We start from the raw sequence: 15,159 nt of genomic DNA, 5'->3' as shown, positions 1-15,159 counted from the left end.
CCCACCTGACATTTGCATGTGCTGACTCCTTACCCTGTGTCATACCCACACTTTCTCTCACATCTTACAAATACAGGGATGCCACATTCACAAAATGCATTAATCACAAGACACTTTTTACTGTCCATCGGAAAAGAGTGTAGATAAACAGACATTTACGAGCTCTGGATTCCCCGAGTTTGGCTCCTCGAGGTAGGCACAGACTCTGTGTTTGGCCTATGCGTGATTTTTTCTTATTCTGATAGTTTTTAATCTAAAGACTAACAGGTAAAGTGGTGAGGTCAGTAAGAAGCAATGATTGGGACTTAGTAACTAGAAATGGATGTACTGACTTCTGTTGGGCAATTGATTCTGTTCAAGTCTGGTATGATTAAAAAAACCTGTTTCTTTCATTCTGACATCAAAACCAAAGTCTGCTCAGATTCAGATAATTCAGTATTCTTGAGACATTAATTGAAAGCTCAAGCACCATAAAGCAGCAATGCAAAGTTCTGTAATGTGGCCTCTTAACTTTGTGTCATCTCTGGCTAGTATGGGTAATTTACTGTAAATCACTTCAGTTGTTGTCCTTCCTGGTAATACTGTACCACATTGTCAGTTTGAAACATTGCCTGCTCATTTTTGCTTGCAAGCTGTGATGGTTTTTTTTACCACGTATATTTACAAAGATTTCAGTTTGTGTGCATACAAACCTTACGCCTTACTTGCAAATGAATCTTGGCATACATATTTCCCACCTGGGAATGGGAGTGGATTTTGATGCTGAGACTTTACTAAAGGTACAGGCATTTGTATTCAAATAAAATTCTTGGTTTTAATCCTCTGGAAATCATGATGGCTTTCTGCATGAGGTTCCATATTAGAAATAAAAAGCACACTTGTGCTTTGCCATATTTATGGATGATGAAATTTTAATTTATAGATATTTTAACATAAATCCCAACTGCAGACATCAGGAGATAATTGTCCTGATTGTCAGAATATGGACTTCTGGTCAGATTAAGTCAAGCATGCACTTAGTCAAAAGTGTGTGTATTTGATATTCCATGTGTCATAGACCAAGACCCTAAGCAGAACTCTGCCTGGTATTTGTCTGCAGTGTTAGTGAAGCATGACCTTTTCATTATCAAAACCAAAAAAGCCAAACTGATCCATTCACATCCAGCTAATGAATGCATGTAGCACAGAGGAGACAAATCCATTGTTACAGCCTGGGGCAAAATTGTACTACAGCAGATAAAATGCTGAGTGTTCCTGCAGCTTCAGATGAGATGAGTCATCATCAGACTGGGCATAACTAGCTATATGATGGTTTTTTCATCACTTCACTTATAAAATAGGCTGGAGGTGAGGAGAGAGTTCTTCACAGAAAGAGTAATTGGCCATTGGAATGTGCTGTCCAGGAAGGTGGTGGAGTCACCATTCCTGGAGGTGTTCAAAAAGGGATTGGATGTGGCATTTGGAGCCATGGTTTAGGTAGTCAAGAAGTGTTGGGTGATAGTTTGGACTTGATGAACTCTGAGGTCTTTTCCAACCTTATTGATTCTATGATTCTATTCTATGATTCTATGCTCAGTAAGTGAGGTCTTGCAGTTCAGTTATCCTTCTGCCTCTACCTTTGCAGCATTTTGGTTGAGCAAGTGGGCTTCAGGGAAATAGGTGTGACATCAAAGATCTCAGTTTGAAAGAGGAAATAGAGAGGGAAAATGAGATGCGGAGCTCTGTCATAAAATCGTAACTTTGGTATTGAATTAAATAACCAGAACATGAGCAGGAGGTAGAGGATGATAAAGAGCAGTGCTTCCATTAGGTTGTTTTGCTTTTCAGAAAGCCCTGCAGCCTGAGAGATACGAGTAGTGTTTGTAACACATTCATGGCATAGCGGCTTCCTGGTAAGTGTGCAGCAGGAAGAAGTGTTGTTCTTAAATTAGCAAGTGAAAAAGTAACTGGTAGAGGATGGGCTGCAGCTTTCTAGATTTTGTTCTGGGCTGGATTTAAAGAGGAAGTTTCTTCAAAGCTTTTCACTGGATGGTCAGATTCAAAAGTGAAGTCTAATTTATCGGATTTTTTAGGATCAGGCCATATTGTGCCATTCAGCTGACTGGAAAGGACTCAGTGTTTTAGGTGGCTATTGTCATAACTAAAAACTGACCCTTACAGGGAACTACTGTAATGTAAACCTTAATATTCACAAAATACATTGTTAGGCAGTGGAGAACTCTTAGGAAAGTGAACTAATTCAGTGAGCTATTATCCTTCCTTCTACTTGTGGCTTTACACTTCTTTGAAAAGGAGGCAAATAATTTGTAGTGCTCATTGATGTTTAAAATTGGAGCCAGTTGAATGTCACTTCTGATTTTTCCCACAGGACAGCTGTAACTCCCATTTAGGAGTAATGCTGTTTAAAAAGTGTGTTGAGTCCAGAAGAGTGCAATTTCTCTGACTGAATTTAGTAGCCAATCTTCTGAAAGTGTTAGCCACAACGTTTACAGTATGGTAGAGAGTTTAAAAAGTGGTTGTTGTTTATCATTTACTTTGAGATCAAACTCAAAAGCCGTGCGAGGGAATACGTTTTCCTGGAGGGAGCTTATACTGTGGTAAATTTCTGTTCCACGCCATAGGTGTTGTCAATCTAGGGAAATAAAGTACAGAGACCTTGTCTTTCATGGACAGCTGTGTGACAGCAACTGCACTGTTTACGTTTAAACCATCGGATTAGCTCTAATACTTTCAAGTGTTCTGAAGTGAACTTCTAGCAATGCCCTTCATGATGAGTAGTCCTGTAATTAATGATTCCTGAAAGTACCAGACCTCCAGTGCTTCTCTGTCCTGCAGCTCTCTGAAGTGTGAAGCTCAGGGATCAAAGAAATGTTAACTTACATTGGCTTTAGGCTGTACAAAGTATAAACCCAGATCAGTAGTACTGAAAAGTTCTGGGGCTTGTCTAAGTGAGCAGGTTAGCTAGCACCAGCCAGTCTGTAATGGCTGTAGTGATCATGCTTAAATCCTCTGATCCTAGAATAAAAACATTTTGAGGTGAGGGGGCCAGCACATTCCAGTGGCTAACAATACATGTTGCCAGAAAAAAAATTTTCATCATTCAAACTGTTAGCCATTGGAATAAACTCCCAAGGGAGGTGGTGGATTCCCCTACACTAGCTTCCCAGTTGACAGCGTGCTGGGCCGTCTCATTTAAACTGTATTCTTGCCATGAAAGGTGGGACCAGGTGATCCTTTTCAACCTGATATTCTATAAATCTATGAATACACATTTCCCAGCACAATAATTTAAAGTATTATATAAGGTTAGGTGATCCAAAAATTAGTCTAGGAATCTCTAGTTGAAAACTAAAGATCATAATGCTCCTAATTCAAAAGTTTCATTCTTTAAGTTCACAGACTGTGAGGATTATGTGACATATCTTAAAGGGAACTGTAATGCAATCTGTTGTTATCTTGACAGCACCAGAGGAGCTCTGTGTGAGAAGTAGCATTTCTGTCCTCAGAGTGCCATTCTGAAATGGCACAGAATGACCAGGAGTAGATAAAGTGCTGTGCTGTGACTGTATGTAGTTCAGTTAATGTGAAGATTTCACAGTACTCTCTTTTCTTGTAGCTGCTGTACTCATTGAATGTGGTCAGAGTTTTGTGGGGGGAAAAATTACACATCATCACCTAATGAAACGCCAGTCAGACTAGATATGAAAAAGGAGGTCAAATGAACTCCAAATCCTTAAAAATAAAAATATAAATAGGACTTCGAAAGTGTTTACCTTAACATTTGGTTTCAACTTCATTTGATTCCTTGCATAGTTAAAGAATGTAGGGCTGTTGAGGATGCTGGTGCTCATACATAGCTTGTTGCCTTTGGGTTTTTTTAAGCAGTATGCTTTCCATACATTTATCCTGGGAGAATCTGGTTGCACAGTGTCCAAAGAACTCCTGAAAACTAGGAAGCATAGTTGTAGCCAGTTTGTTAATTTTCATTGACTTCTGCTAAAATCTTTGAAAAACTCTACCTTGTTTCCTTTCCCAATCACATACATGCTTGCGTGACGGAAGAGATCCAAGGCAGTTGTAACTGTGTTTCAGGGGAACTCATTCCATCTTACCTGGTTGTGTTCTGACCATGGTCAAAAATAATGCTCCAAGTACTGTTTAAAGAGACTAGTTTCAGTGGTTATGTCATACCAAATAAACTATTTTCTTCTCTGTTACTGTTAGATGGACTGCTCTAAATTAGATGGGCTGCTTCTGGAAATTTTATGTATGTGAAGGTGGACTTTTGTGTCAGCAAAGCCACGCTTCCTGAATTGCAGCTCCATATGTCTGCAAAAACTGATCCCATATAGTTAAATACTGTATTTTGAAAATGTTTCTTGAATTCATACTAGTGCTAGAAGAAAGTAGAATATTTGTTCAGCTACTCCTAACTGACAGTGCACCTGTACACAAACCTCCTTTCAGTTTTGAAGTGGTAATTGAATATGTAGGATTTCCTTGGTCACATGTTAACATTTTTAAAGTAGCTTGAATCTGTGGCTAACAAAGCCTTAACTGTGTTGCTGTCTGTTTGTACTCCTAAAAACAAGTGATGGCATACACCTAAATCATGCAATCCCACCCTCTTCTAGGTTGAATTCATGTGAGGTTTCTCACAAAAACTCTCATTTAAGGTTGTGCTGCACCTAACAAACATATATGTAGAACTAGTCAAATAGAACCCTTTTTGCATGGGTAAAAAACTTGGAATTTGCTTATTTGCTTCTATTTAAGCAAATTGATGGGAAATAATCCTGTTAGAAAAGCTGGAGGTCAGAGGTTTTAAATTGTTGACAATTTGGCACCTGAAGAGTTGCTCTAATAATGAGAGATGAGCTTATGAGGAGGGATCTAAATGATTTTTTTTCCTTTGTGTGTATGCAGGTACCTGAGGATAACACTGTCCTGAAGGGAAAATCCAGGGGAAACTGGGGAGCCTGACTGTTCTTTCACCTGAGTAAGTGACTGCTTAGCTGGCAATCGGCTTTACAAGTTGATAAAACTGTTCAATGCTTTTGAGCATCTCCATGCCTAATTGCAATCTGTAGCTTCAGGAACTACCTTGGCTTTTGAGTTAGCGAAAACTAGAAGTACTAGGGTGGTGTTTTATTGCTACCCTTAAAAGCCTCCATAAAATTAAGCATAGATTATATGCAGGATTTCTTGGTATTTTGATGTTTTGACTTTTCAGTTGGTTACCTTGAGACTGATTTCTGAGTTTGAATGATGTCTCTGTTTCTTAAACTTGATCTTGCTGTTTTGTAATCATAATGATGCACTGAGATTCAGCAGAACCGAAGTTCTAAGGGGAGACGTGGTTAAGTATGAGGCCAGAGGATGAAGGCTGAGGAGACAACCTCTTGGTGAGCTAATATGATTATTTTGGAAAACATGAATGCTCATTTCATGTTGTTTGAGACAGAAGCTATTGTCTCATTTGGGTTGCTTCTGTTAAAATAGTTGGATTAGCTTCCATTGAATAAGGACAGGGACGGCCTTGACAAGGCATGTGGCAGATGTTCCTAGGTGCCTGATGGTCCCCAGTCCCAAACCCAGCCTAGGCACATTTCTGAAAAGACAGGAAGATTATGTTTCAGTAATCCACCTAGCTTCCTTTTCTGGCAATCCAAGCATTATACTGGTTGCAATAAATTTAGGTGTCAGAAGGGGAGTTTGTTGTACTATTTAGCACATGTATTTGTTGATATACTCATGTATGAAACGCCTAAGTATTGACACGTATAGCACAGGATGAAATATCTTTCTATGTGTAACACATTGGTAATAATAGGCAGGTTAATTGAGTTTTCTGAAATAATTGCCAGAGCTGGAGCTTTTTCTTCCAGCTGGAATTTACTGTGTTAAAGAGTTATATTTAGTTTTAGAAGGCTTCAATAAGACTTACTGGTATCTGTGTTAAAGTTTACAAACTCTGCTTATCAGCTGAGAGTTTCTCCATTTGATCTGGTCTAAATCAGTGCATTAAATTGTTCATGTAATCACCTCTGATATTCCACATCTGTGCTGTGGTTTAATCATATTTTTGTACCAAATAAATCAACTCAGAAATTGATACCTGTCATGTCACTGCATAAAAAAAGTGTATTTCACTTTGCCATCCTAGTTACAGTATTTATCTCTTTGTGATAGAGTAGAATACAAAAAAGTCTCTCATTGCTTTTGATGTTAAAGGAAATTAAATATGTAACTTAAAAATATGCCAGGCTTTGTAAGCTGTACACCCAGAAGACTTGCAATCCATTCAGAAAGGCATTGTGGCAGTATTTAGCATTACTGTTCTTTGATTCCTAAGATAGGCAGTGAATCACAAATAATGCCTGAGACTATTATTATGAACTGGCTGCTTTCCTCTGCATTTGTAGCTATTATTGATGTTCTGGTTTCTGCAAATACAGCTCCTTGTCATTCTTTCATTCATTGTGCATGGGTTTAGCAATTATGGCTGTGGAACTGCTAACAGGTGTAAGGTTTATTAAAAGAGAAAAGTTCAGTATTCTTAAATGATAATGGCATGTTTTGAAATGAAAATTGGCTCAACAGCTCTGTTTTAAATCCAGCAGGGACCTTTGGGGGAGGTTTTTGCCTTGTTCCTTTTAACTTCTTTAGTAACATGGAGCAAATGTTTTCATTTATTTCCTGTGTTATCAGTCCTTCTCTACATATTTTAGTCTATTGCTTTTGACGGTGATGAAAGACAGGTATTTCCTGACCTTTTGTATTCTGGGTGCTACATAAACTCAGCTGTTCATTTCAGGAGTATTTTATCCTCCTGTCTTGTTCCCATTTCCGCATTTGGAAGGCAGCATTAGAAATTCCAGGGGCGACTGCAGCCTTTTTTTGGCATTGCAATTTAAATTTTGTCTTTGTGGACAAGGAGTGGGAGCTTGCCAATACAGATGAAAGGTGGCCATTCTGCTGGGCCTTGACAAAGGTACCGTCTCAGCATTATGTTATTTTTTCACTTGAAAATTGTGCTTAGTTGTGGTTTGAGGAAGGCAGAAGTCAAGAACTATTGAACTAAGACACGGGGATAATCCAATTAAACTGTGTAGTCTATTCCTTTATGAATGTAAGATTGAGCTTTAAGTGTTTTATATGGTTTATTTCTTATCAGTTATTGCAGTTACTGCATCACCTACAGATTTTCTCATTCAGACTTCAGATTGAGTACCCTGGGGCAAGATTTTCTCAGTTAAGCATGGAAATATCTGGCTTTGTTTGTGAGAGCATCCTGCGTGTAGTAGTGCTTATGTCTGGTATTCTGGAAAGATGGATGAGTTTGTGCAAATATACATCTGGGTCTGAAACAAGATCAAATGTGTCTGTGATGCAACCCTCTGTCTACTGCACCATGTTCTTTTTCAAGGATTGATAGGTGATAGTCCCTACCATATTAAGATGCTGAAGTGAAGCCAAACAGTACTGTTTCTACAGCCTGTTGATACTCTAGGCTGAAGCTCTTCAACTTCTTTTAGCAGTTAATTTCTGTTTTTATAAACCATAATATATGGGTTCTGACAGTTTTAAAAGATAGCATACCTTCTGCTGTTCAGGGATTTAAAACTCTTCATTAACTCTCACAGAGATCAATTACGTTTCTAATTATAGTCATATCAATTTAGCATCTACTGAAATCCTAAAAAAAGTACTATGTTTAATGAGACAATCCTACAAGGTTATTTGATCTTTTGAGCAACTTTTGGTTAAGTGTTTTTATGGGTTTATATTTTTGAGAGGGGTTCTTTGTTGTTCAGAAAGAGCTGTTTGAGTGCTAGAAAGCTCCAGTAGATAAAATGTTAATAAAAAGGAAACAAATTTATGTAAACAATTTTCCTTGTTAAACCAGCTTGCTCTCAGACAGCTAGCAGAACTGTAGTTGCAGCGCTCCCCCATGCTTTGTGTCTTTGAAAGACCACTGATTTGATCAGAGCTAAAATGCTGATGAAATTATATCTCCTTGTTATGCCTCTAGCCAAGAGTCACAGCCTTTCATTGGTGTTTTGAAAGTTATATATCACCAGATTTGAAAGGTAGCGAAGTCCTGTGGTTGGCCTTGGCATTAAAATATATAGACACTTCTGCTTTATGAGGCTGTAAACCAGGTAATTCATCACTAGTGGGGATCTGGACGTAGACGTGGGCTTTTAAAGAACAATATGTTACAGATTCCTTTGGAGGGGGGGTCTGTGTTTGTTTGCAGGGATTCCTGGAGAGTGGAAGCCTATTATGGTGGTATCATGTATGTAATAAGTCGTATACTCTGCCTAGGTTGTGGGGGGTTTATTAAAGGGCTAAGGGCTAAGACCACGCAAACATTCTGTCATGATAAGAATGGCAAGGGCTATCCTTTCTGCAAACACCTAAGAGGGGAGAAAACTATTTTTCAGGTGCAATATTCACACTATCTATATAAATAAATTCTAGTGTGTCTCACAACTCAAGTGAACAGCAGTGCAGCTGTATGCTGTTGTCTGCTCAAATAAGAATGAGAAAGAGAGGATGGCAAGGGGGATACGTACCAGAGTGGCATTGTGGTGGGAACGAAATGGTGCTGCAGTTTTAGTAGGGGTACACACACTGACTCATTACAGGGAGCTTCATCTGTTTGCTCCTCCTTGATACTTAGAAAACAATCTTCAGTGATCCTTTCTGCAAACCAGCTCGTGCAGTTACTGGCAAAACAGAAGCAATTAGTGGAGTAATCGCAAAGGAAATCTCAAGCTTCGCTTTAAGCGCAATGATTAAATCCACTGAAATGATAACTGTTGCTGCCAAGAACTCCTGTAATTGGTCACTAATGTATTTTGTTGTAGCAGTCGATGGCTCCTGGATTTTGTGCCTATAATTAGTAATGTGTACACGTTTGGTCAGTAAAACTGAAATCCTAATAAATGAGGCTCGAGGTAGTGGGAAAGAACACAGCCGGAGAACTGAAATAGTGCTCTGTTGATAGTACCTAACTAGAACTGTATGCTTCAATAAAACAAGTGTCCTACTGTGCTGGAATACAAATGGGTTGTCTGTGGCAGGATATAGCAAAGACGTTTGGCAGAGAGGGGTTTGCAAGCTTCTGGCACAATGTAATCGAATTGGGCATTTCTTTAAAGATAGAGCGCATTGTTTCCTGCGCGTTCATCATCATAAGGGAGGTCGGAGTGCTTGCCAAACATACGATGTGCATAGGAAGAAAGTCAAAATGGTGACGCTTGTATTTAAACACAAATCATATTCTCGTGTTTGTAAAAGCTGTGGAAATGAATGGGAATGGTTTGGGGGGTGCAGAGGCAATAGTAATCTAAGGAAGACTAATCCAAGAGAGGGAAAGTATATAGTCAGGGGAAAGACCCCCAAGGGAATTCAGATAGTGAGCAACATACGATCCTACTGACTGGAGAGGACAGTAGGTGTTGCAGTCTCTCTTCTGAGCACTCAAGGGAAGATAAGCTTGTATGGGCCCATTTTTTCCCCTTTGAGAAAACAAAAGGAAAAATAACAAAGGAGGACTTAAGAAGGTCTTTAGAAAGAGACAGAATCTAAACTGAAGTGTTGCTGGGTTTCCTTACACTGTGACACAAGAAGGTGATGCAACAAGCTATAGCGTATCTGAAATGTTATATGAAATGCTCGGTATTGGTGCGCAGGGAAACCCCTCTTGAGTTACATTCAGAGCTCTGAACATAAATTGCATGGTGACAAGGGCTTTGGGCCACACACTGATGCCTCTGCAAATGACTAGCTGTTAGCTTTTAGGTTCTAACACATTCAGGAGACTGGCATTTTGATTTCTTGCACCACTGCACCACTGATAGTGTTGGAAATGGGAATCAAAATAATTAGATTGGATATATAGATCCCTGCAAACCAGCCAAGAAAGCAGCTGGGCTGGGGAGGGCTGCACTGCATTCTGAAATGTGCTGGGGCTTTTTTTATGGTGAGATGGAGAGGACAGAGGGGTAAGCTAGAGTGCAGATGCTCACCATTTCTATTCAAAGCATGTAATAAAATAATTGAAGATGTGTTTCCTCCCGTGAGCGCCTGTTGAAATCAGTAATAAAGCACATCACCATTACTTTGCAAAGGAAGCACAAATATTCAGCTAACGTGTCTTGGTTACAGTATGCACACGTACAGATAGGTGGACTGGAAAGTGATCTTTTACATTATCTGAGGCATTCCTCCTTGCTGATACAGGACTGCTTCCATCAGTGCATTTTCTGTTACTTTGTCTATCAGTAGCTTTGCAATGTTCCCTCTCGCTTTTTTTCACATGCCAGCAGTTCCCCTCCAAAAAGCCTTTCTGATAGTCACTCAGTATTTTCCACTAAAACAAACCCAAACATGTTTCCATTTATACCTTCTTGAGTTTCCATATCTGAGAAAATGTCTTGCTTTTATGCTGTGCAGATTCTTCCTTTAGATATTTGTAAACTAATACCTGACCCACTTGCTACTTTTTACCTGCACAAATTGATCTCTCAGTCTTTACTCAAAAGTCTATTCTTCAAGTTCTTGGTTTTTGGAGACTCCCCTTCATTTAACCAGGAGATTCAGGAGTACAGGTCCTCATAAATTTACAGAGGTTGTATGTGTTTTCTGTTACTTAAAAAAATCCTACTATGCACATATGGCTTAGTGCAGTTTTTCCCTTCCTTATAAGTAATTTTAGTTGTCTCAAACTTCTTATAGCTTGCACTTTCCCAAGTAGTCTCTCTTTGTTACCTTCCATTTGTATTTCTAATTTCCTTTTCATTTCATTAGATCCCAAGTCCTTTTTTGTCTCTTCAACTTCTCATCTATTTCGTCAATGTTAAGCATCAGTCCAAAACAGCCTAGTGCTATGTGTGCACATCTGCTATGAGGAGAGCAGTGGATGCAGTATCTCCTGTACTTGGAAGCCAGATGTACAGGGCTGTGTCTCTGCTAATACTATATGATAATAACAGATGCTTAAGTATTTGCCTACTCTTGCAGAAGCCTGGCTTGTGTCCTGTCCCTAATATGCTGACTGAAGTTGTAAGCAAATCCAGCAATTATTGGCTCCAGTCGTAATCACTGGAGCAAATTGTGTTGAACTGTTTCTGAACATATTAATTCTGAAGTAAATACCAGCATTTTTCTCCTGATCTCCTACTCCAGATTTCCAGGTGATTTTAGATGTTAGTTTTCTTTTTGTGGTCTTCAGTTCATTATCTTGTGTTACAATACTCAGGTGTAAGGATAGTGATGAGGAACTGCAAAGCGATGTCCTCCTGTTTTGATCTTTGAAGTCCATAATATGTAAATCTTTTCCAGAAGCTGTCATTTGTGTGTCTTGAGGTGTACTGCAGCCACACTACAGCTTACAGATAAGTCTGCCATTCAGAGATATAATGTGTTGATGCAGGATTGCAAAACTAGCAAGTAAAAAATATTTGCTATCCATATGATATTTAACAAGTATAAAGGTGCAATGGAAGTAGATTGTGGAATAGCTGTACTCATACCTGAAACTCAAAGCATTTGGATGTATTAGGGAATGAATTTGGGAGTTCTGGAGGAGTTTATCTTTCTGGTAGGAAACTGATACAAAGTCCAATTAGTTTTGCAAATAGAGACTGAAATTGTGAGTTGGTCATCATTTGGCAGTAAGTGTGTGAAGACATACGATATGAAAAGGCTTCTTTCTTTGGAAGTTATGGAAATAAAAAGATGTACTGGAAATAAGCTAAAAGTAGAAGAGTTCAAATAGGAAACAGATTTTGTTATTCCTCTGATATTCATAGCTGTTTTAAAGCTGGAAGATGGTTGAAGTCAAGATGAGGCATTGTCTGTTAGTTGAAATCTTCGTTCAGATGATTTTTTGAATACAGACTCTTTTCAATGTTTCAAAGTTATGTGTAATGCAAGAATTTCATTGAGTTTCAAAAGCTGTGTTAGTGAGGAAACCCACTTGGATAATGTACTGATCTCTTTTTGCCTTCATGCGTATAAGGTGCCTGATCATTTCATTGAGATGAAATGCTGGTGAAAATACAGACCGCTTAGGAGCCCAATAAGGTCTGACTGATGTTCAGAGTTTACTTGAGAGCTTGGTATTAGTGTTTAATGTAGACAATTTGGGAGGAAAAAGCAGTTGTTTTGTTTCTCAGCATTTTTTCACTTGACCTTTATCTTCCGTGAGGTTGGCTGACAGTACTGCAGCTGGTCTAAGTGCAACATTTTACTTGTGACAATAATTCTATAGAAGGACAAATGGAGAGTGGAAGAAAAGGAGAAATTATTGAAAAGCATTTCAAGTTAGATGAGAAACTCACTGAATTTGAATGAATGCAAATTCCACTGACATGAACAGAGAGATCAAAGTAAACATCTTGTGCAGGTTCCATAACATCTGTCTAAAAGGACTGCAACACTTGATCCTCCATGCTTTGACTACTGCCATTCAGTCAACAGTAGTATAGCAGTGTATTTTACACAGGCTGTAAAGACAAGGCAGTATTTTCTGTACCTGTTAAGAGTGTTAAATGCTATTCAGTATTTCCTATTCCAGTGTTTAAGTGGAACCACTGTACATATTTTAGCACCATAGTATAGCATTTGTTTTGTTTTGAAGACCTGCGGATGGCTTTAATCTCCCATGTTATTACAATTGCAGGATATCAACAGCAGGATGTGCCACTTAGCCACCTTGATTGTGCTGTAACTCAGAACAAACTGGGCTGTTTCTTCCTCGTCAGGAAGACTTTTCTATGCTTCTTGTTGTCCTGTCCATGGTTATTGGAGCTGCACTTGTGTCTTTCCAAAATAACATTCAGAAGTAATTACGGTCAGTGAGTACCTTACCCCTTGCGATTTTCACTACCAATGCACGCTGCGCAGGACTGTTTTGCTGTACAGCTAAGGAACTCAGCTTTTTATCATTGTTTGCTTTTGAAGGGCATCTGAAAATAGGTTAAAGAGTCTTTGTATTCTTTTATCTCTAATGCAAACACTTAGAAACGTGGTGAGTGGTCTCTTGTGAGATAATATGGAATAAAGGAAGTCTTCAGATACCTTCTAAATTGGTGCAGAGGTTTCATTTACACACAAACTTGCTGCAAGGAGATGCACACAGTTAGTTATACATGGCCGTGCAGGAAAATGTTTTCCTATTTTTGAAACAAACCCCATTATTTTTATGTGCTCTTAGGAGAAAGAGGTTTTCAAACTTCCTTTGGTATTGTAGCATATTTTTTAGACTTTCAAAGCATTAGTTTTAAATTAATAATACCCTTCTGCTACCCAGGTATTGTTGGGGAAAATTAGGCTTGTTTAGGAAATTATAAATGACAACACTGTTATCTTAGCTCAGGATCTTGGGAAGTGCTTCCCTTTTTTTCTGTGCCCCTCTCCAGGAACAAAAGTAATACCAAAAAAATGCAGATGTTAGAGGGTTTAAAGTGTTTTCCTTCTGTCTTGGAACAATGGTTGCTGACAGCAGAGTGCTTGTTTGCTTGTTAAAATTAGAGTTGAATCAGCAGTGTAATAGTAGTAGGAAATTGTAGGATGGAAGGGTTCCAGGAAGTCTACCTATGTCTGCCCTTTCAGTGCGCTTAAGGTGGGCCATGAACGACTTTAGCTAGCTCCTCAGTTGAGCAAGCTGGTCCTATAATACAAGTACTGGTTTAAGCACCCTTAAAATACTTTGCTCCTGATCAAAAGCCATTTAGATGGGATACCAAGAACAGAGACAAACACAGCATTACAAAATGGCTGTTACAGCTTAGGCTTGCTAAGCATGTGTTTCTTGTTGGTTCCTTACATCACATTTAATTGGGCTCAAGCTCATTACCTCTCACCACTTTCCTGGATTAGGATAAAATAAAATCTGTGTTTTGGGGCTTGGTTTATTGGATTTTATGGCTGTAAAAACACTGCAAAGTTTTCATGAGCCAGCTGGGAATAAATTGGAGGATGATGCCTGCTCTGAAGTTGCATCAGAGTCAGCAACATTCTTACTCTCTTTCTTCTCAGCTGTTTCAGTGCAGTCCAGTACTCAGTTGCTTTCTTGCTATAGTTATTATCTATTGGTTTTGTACTGACTCAGTCTATGGAAGGCAGCGACCTCTCCATGCACCTTAAAAGCATTCACAGAAGTGGCTGTAATTCTGCTGATGTGAAATGCAGCTCTCACAGAGAGGCTGGTTATGGCTCTACTCTGCAGTGGCTTCTCTTTCATTTCTGATGCAGTTTTCACACTATTTCCATAAGCAGCTTGGTTCTTGATTACTTCAGGGAACGTTTTGCATGATATAATGGTAATTGATATCAGCTGAAGTGCTAAAGCTACCAGTCTCCTAATTTCAATTAGTGCCAGTCAAAGGTGGGAGAGCTCTCTGCTTTTGGAAATTATTTAGTTTGCTCTCCTAACAGAGTAAGAATTTTCTGACCTTGAGGTCAGGTGGTTATTCTTGTCCTGGGTGGTGAAGTGAGATCAAAGTGGCTGTGAAGGGATGATCAAGGAGGAATTTTAGTTCAAGTGTTTAATGGTGTTTAGTGCATTACTGTGCTCTTCATCAGTGCTATGAATGCAATCAGACATATTTTAAAATAAATCTACATAAATAACTGGCTTATAATAGCACAGCTTTGGTTTACATCTTTTTATATCATTTGTTTACATTAATCCATTTAACACTCTTTCTGTTACACGGATGTATGTATCCATCTATCTGAATGTATCTGGAGTTTATATCTATATAGTGTTTATTTATTTTATGGAGACATGAGCAGTTCTGCAGCTGGCCTGTATTGTTTATAGGTACTCAATCGTTGGCAAATATTTGGAATTCACAGGCCCACCACAGTTTCATGAGACCGCTATAGCCATAGGTTGTTCCCAAGAGAACGGGGAAAGTGTTGCCTGAACATGAGAGGCCACCTTGAGTTGACCTGCTTCTGTGTTAAGCTTATAGACTGCGGTCTGTACTCCTCTATGTGAACCAACTGATATGTTTGTGCTTGAAAAAAATGGATGGGGATTGATCCAGGCTTTTTTCCCTGGAGTCCTTACAGGCTTGGTAGAATGATGTACTGTCAGGTAGGCTTCGGGTTGTGCAGAGGAGGCTAGTTTGCACA

General features: G+C 39.0%; 1 protein-coding gene across 2 annotated transcripts in view; it reads left to right on the top strand.

The window, feature by feature from the left end:
- TBL1X (transducin beta like 1 X-linked) overlaps positions 1 to 15,159 on the top strand; it is a 160,774-nt gene that overhangs the window by 36,541 nt on the left and 109,074 nt on the right. For both annotated transcript variants that reach the window (XM_068163172.1, XM_068163173.1), the window contains exon 2: positions 4,927 to 4,999. The gene's annotated coding sequence lies outside the window, so the exon portion shown is untranslated. The remainder of the gene's footprint in view (positions 1 to 4,926; positions 5,000 to 15,159) is intronic.

This window comes from Melanerpes formicivorus, unplaced genomic scaffold (genome assembly GCF_026170545.1).
Source record: "Melanerpes formicivorus ecotype bairdi unplaced genomic scaffold, bMelFor1.0.p_v2 SCAF_70, whole genome shotgun sequence".
In the NCBI taxonomy this organism is placed as follows: Eukaryota; Metazoa; Chordata; class Aves; order Piciformes; family Picidae; genus Melanerpes; species Melanerpes formicivorus.
This window is presented reverse-complemented; position numbering and strand designations above follow the sequence as displayed.